The sequence below is a fragment of the Erpetoichthys calabaricus genome, chromosome 12 (genome assembly GCF_900747795.2).
Source record: "Erpetoichthys calabaricus chromosome 12, fErpCal1.3, whole genome shotgun sequence".
Lineage (NCBI taxonomy): Eukaryota > Metazoa > Chordata > Cladistia > Polypteriformes > Polypteridae > Erpetoichthys > Erpetoichthys calabaricus.
Window position 1 is genome coordinate 52,274,584 of NC_041405.2, and position 6,000 is coordinate 52,280,583.

Genomic DNA, 6,000 nt, shown 5'->3' on the forward strand with positions numbered 1-6,000 from the left:
TCACAGTGATCTGTCCACTGCCATTGTGTTGATTTCTTTAAAAGCTTATGAAGTGGTTTTAGCATGCTAGCATGTGACCTTGAAGTCTCCACAAATCCTTAATGATCTGTCCCTTTTTAGGACAGGTACCACTGGAGCTGCCCATTTACAACATACACTGGTTTCAGTTCCTCCATTTTCAGTTCACCCTTAACCTTGGGGTCAGGCTTAATGGTCATCTTAGCCATAATTCTTTTCATACTACCCAGTTCTACACTGAATACTTCTGCATGTTTCTTCAATATCTCTTGCAGTTCTGTGCTCCCACCAATCAGATGTGCAGTTTATGTTTGAGGTGCACCAGACATGAATTGCCCAGCAGTGCTGGATAACTTCCTTTAACTGTAACATTTCCTCCACTGTAACATTTGCAATTCCCCTCACTGGAACGACCTCTTCAGTATTCTTTTAAAGTCAACTTGGCCACTTGTGGAGTGAGATATTGAAATTTCTCAGTATTAACACCTTTACTGTGGGCCCCATCTAACCATAGGGTCATCTAATAGCCATAATAGAAAATGCAAGGTCTCTTCAAAATCAGACAGAGAGTCACTCAGCACATCTTCAGTATGTTCTAGCTTGTTCACATTTTTCTTTTTGTTGCTCTGAAAGTTATTTTGTTTTGCTACAGCATTTTTAGTTGACTTTGTCTTTTTCTTTTTGCAAGCGCACTCAATATGTTCCTTTTTACCACAACTTCTGCAATCTAAATCCTTACACAAGCATTCTTTTGCTGAATGTCCAGTTTTGCCACAACAATAATATGGATCGCCAACAGATGTCTTGTTTTTAAAATCAGTAGACAATTTAAGAACATGGTTAGATGCATTTTTCTTTAGTTGCCATATCCATAGATGTACTAATCTCAATGGCTTTTGGGAATGTTAGTAGCCTATATATTCAATAAGCAAATATTTCTGAATTGTGTCACTCCACAGACTGCATATGAGTCTATCACTCAAGGTGTCATTCAGTGACTGCCCAAAATCACAGGTACCAAGATTTGCACAAACACCGAAGACAGAAAAATTAATTTTGCTGTCACCCCCATAAGTTGTATGTGTCCTCTCAGAAACAGATGCTTACCAGACTGATTGACTCTCTAGTTTATTAGTTTATCGACTAACCCTAACCACAGGGGCAGAATAATCCCCAGGGTTATGTATGGAAACAGAGGCATTCTACCCTCTTTCCCAAGGTTAAAAAAAGTATTGTGTTAGTTGAATTTGATTATTATTTAATATATTCTTTAACAGTTCAACTGCCAGTTCTTTGACCCTCATGGTTTGCTGTTATACCCTCCCCCACTGTGTTACAGGCTTACTTGTTGCTCCGTACCTCTCTGTTAGTTGGGCTTAACTGACAGTCAATACCAACTCTTAGTAAAATATAAAAAAGAGTAACCAGTGCATGGCAGTTAACAGGTTGAGGATTAGGGTGACATCAGATTTTGAGCCTGGAGAAAGTTAAAGATTAGAAAAAGGGTATATGAATGAGTTTGGGGATTAACAGTGGAAGCATACAAACCGGGTTTGATTCAGGTTGTGGTAGCAGTGACTTATATGAATATAAGCAAAGGAACCATAAAGGGCAGATTATGTGTGTCACTGAAGGAATCACAGACAACTAAAATAAGAAAGCATTCAGCCTTACGGCTGTGAAGTTTAGCCACATGTATTCTGAATGCCATGGGGCTTGAGAACTGCTTCATGCTTCTTGCAAAAAAAGTATATCTCCAGAATGGCTTTATTACTATACTTAAGCTAGGCCCAAAGCATCTGTGGCCGCAATAAAGCTCACCAAGAGGGCCAATGGAATTGCATTGTTCCTTTGACTGCAGCAAACTTTTACTGCATGCAGCAAAATGCTGTGCTGCTTTATTTTGTATATCATGCTACGTTCTCACTTTGTGTGACTCACAGCCAGCTGCTTTCGGGCAGAGTTTCATGTTAAGACATGCAGGGCAATGAGGAGAATGTCTCTTTGGCACAAACGGCACATTTTTCAATGTCAGTGAAGGACAATGGAAAAGAGATGGCAAAAATGTCAAAATGAAGTGTGGAATGCAACATTTTTGTCAGTTAACAGGAGGAATTGGTTAGAGTAGAATCTCAAGCATCCAGAAGTAGTTCACCCTAGTAATATCATATGCATGATAGCAAGCACATTATGTGCTCCTGTTTAAATTTCTTTTACAGGCATTGCTTGCTCCTGTTTGACCCACTAAGAAATGTTTTCTAACTTAACAAGTAATGCCCCATATGCCCGTGGTTTTGGAGCACTGAGGTATGCTTATGAAAGTCATGTTTTACACTAGCATATTTTTTAGGAGTCATGGCTGATGTTTGTGGAGAAGCTGGTCTCAAACAATAAGTCTCCTTATAAAACCCTTTAAACTAAGACTCTCCAAAAATATATTCAAAACTCAGTGTTGGCAGGAACATAACACCACTAACATTGGAAAATCAGGCCTGTCATCTCTTCCCCTATAGACAATACTGGAAGAGAGTCATCTCAATATGTTGGTTAGGAACATAGGTTAGATACGTGTCCCTTCCAATGTGTTATGGTATGACCAGCACTTCAATATGGTTTATAAATTGCTTATGCCGAAGTCTACAGGACAAACTGGCTATACATGGAATTAGTGTCTCATACGGTCTTTCCAATGAAACACATGGGTAACACTGTCCTATAAATGAAAAGGCTGAAAATATACATTGGTTCAGAATCTTGAGCAGACTTAAACCTCATAACTGCAGTTTCTATGCAGTAAATACTATGTTTCTATCACTTGTCCCAAATTTTATCAGCTGTACTTAAAAATAAATTTGAAATACATTTTAAATCAAAATGGATTACCTGGATGCTTGTTACATTTACGTTAAGTGCTTTAAACATTACTTTAAGAAAACTTACATTAAAGAACCCTTTTTTTGTTTTGTTTACATTTGTTATGTACACATTCACCTCTTTATCTAGTGAAGTGCCACAAGACACCAGTGCCTTTGATGAATTACATGCAGAACCAGCCCTGCATGGAACTGTAGCAGATAACTGAGTCTTTAAATATAAACATGAATAGTTAAAATGACATAATTTACTGTAGAGGCAGCAATGAATACAATACCCCATTAATACTGTAAATATGTTTTCTGGATAGTCTCCACCACCCTTGACCATTAAATCGATTAGATCTTGTTCAGGAATGGTTCCTGCTTGGTGTTTCTGGAATGAACTCTGCAAGCTGCACTATACTAGAAAAAGGGGTATAAAAGAGATGGACTGACATTATGTAAATGTTTGTTTTTGTTAACATATCTAATTAGCCCTAAATCAAAAGGTACATTTTTTTGTAAACAATACTACAGATTATGTATTCCACAATTGAAAGTTTCCTTTAAATGCTAACAACTCACTGAGGAATCTTCTGGGCCCAATGCCAAGAGAAAAACACAACATATTTATTTATTGCCCCTTTTAGCTGCTGTATAAGTTGAACTTTAGTTGTCTCTGCAGCAGAAAGATAAATGTTTTCTGCAGTTTGGATCAGTTAATAAGATTAGTACCACACTGAGTTAAACTCTGTTCAGGTGTGCAGTTTGCCCTCCATTAAACATTTCATGTGGGCATCATACATGCTGAATTGCCAACAACCCCTTTCTTACATTACAAATCCCCTAAATATAGATAGATAGATAGATAGATAGATAGATAGATAGATAGATAGATAGATAGATAGATAGATAGATAGATAGATAGATAGATAGATAGATAGATAGATAGATAGATAGATAGATAGATAGATAGATAGATAGATAGATAGGAATTTATATGTCCCAAGGGGGAAATTTAGCTTTTTATAGAAGCTAATAAATGAATATACGTAACAAAGAACAATAACCCCCCTCAAATACACACCAGAATTACTAAAAAGAAAAACAAATTTTGACTTTTGACACATTAAGAGGGAGTCATTATAAAGTCGTGTTGCTGTTGGTACTGTAAAAAGAAGACCTAGTAGTATTTCTAGATACATTTCTACTACGTAATTCATAGGCTGAAACTACTTAAGGCTAGTGAGATAAAACGGCTTGTTAATTTGGAAGGGCCTCTCTTGAAGTGATGTCATCGACCCAGCAAATCACAGCATAAAAGAAAATCACACTGGGCATAACAAAGTTGTAGGAAATGTAAAGGAGAACAGTCTCGTATAACAAAGAAGTCTGTGCCTCCTTTTCTTACACAGGTTCACTGTATACTGTAACGAGACCAGTCCTGACTGCCATTGATGTTGATGTTCACTTATCGGTAGTAGTATCACCTCCACCTAATATCCAATCCCTGAATAGTAACTGGGCACAGAGACTCTTTGGTGTGGCAAAAATCAATAACAACTTCCTTGTTTTTTTGTAGTGTAAAACTGCAGACAATTTTTATTGTATCAAGAAACTCCACTTCTCTGTCTCATCTCCCTTATTGATATACTCTATTAGTGCATAATCATTGGAGACGTTCTGCAAGTAATATAACCTGCTGTTATATTTAAAGTCAGAGGTGAACAGGATGAAGAAAAAGGGAGACAGGACTTTTCCTTGTGGTGTTCGAGAATTGTTCACATCAGAGACCTCCATTCTTGAGTCTCACAAACTGCAGCCTGCTCCATAAACCAGGACACCTTAGGCTCATCAACCTAGGATGGCAGAATGGTATGGAAGGCACTGGAGAAATCAAAAAAACATAATCCTCAAAATGCTGCAAGCTGTATCCAGATGGGAATAAGTTATGTGGAGAACATAAATAATTGCATCTTCCACTCCAGTCTTTGCCCGATAGGTAAACTGCAAGGGGGTCAGTGGGTCTTTGTCAAAAGAACTCATATACAGTAGTCCAGGACCACCCTATGAAGGTCTTCATAATGTGGGATATAAGAGTCACTGGTATGTAATCATTAAATAAAAAGGCACCTGTCTTCTTTGGAACTGGAATAATACAGGATGTTTTCCATAGTAGTGGCTTTTTATGAAACCTTAGCTAGCACAGTAAAACAGGAGAAACAGATGATTAATTTTTTCTGCACTCCATTTCTCCAAGAATGCTGTCCAGACTTCAGGCAACCTGAAGAGTGTAAGTCTCTGTCAGGTATTTACTTCTTTTTTCCTCACAAACATGACAGTCCAGGTTGATTTCATGTCCTTTGTCATCTTGAACATGGAGCCGTCTATAGTCATCAATGAGAATGAGCTGGGTAAATGAGGACACAAACAGTCAACAAGGGTTGGTGCAAAGTGATAAGTGCTTCATTCCAAAAAAACAAAGTGTTCAAAAAGTACAATGCCAATCCATAAATAAATAAGTAATCCAATAAAAGCAAGGATAAATGTGGAGATTAAAAAGTCAAATAAACACTCAATAAACAAATCCTTAAAATGTGGTTAAAACCAAAGGCAGATCTTCTCCTCTACTGAAACCACAAGCCCTAATGCTTCTTTCTAAAATCAGTTATCTCCTCTGTTTATCCCTTCAGGGCCTTGCAGAAAGAGGAGGCACCCACCGACAGGTGCAGTCAACCCATTAAACAGGCTCGGGTTCCCATTGCCAGTCCTTTGGGATCCCTGGGGTGCCATACCATATCACACTCACATCTTCTGCCACCAGTCCCTTGGTATCTGCAAAAAAACATGATACAATGGACTGGTCCACCTACTATGTGTTGCTCAAGAGGTTCAACCCTCTTCAGTCATGTTCCTGAAGATCAAAAGATCATTCAAGACCACCTGCCTTCATTCTGTGGAGCACAGGCTCTCCCATTTCTGTCTCTCTCTTCTCGCTTAACCTCCATTCATTCTTTTCTGTTCTCCCACTCAAAGACTCCCTTCTAATCTGCAACTAGAAGCAATGCCACAATCACCAACTCTGAGGTGTTAGTGAAGCAAGCACACTCTGAATTATGTATTCAAT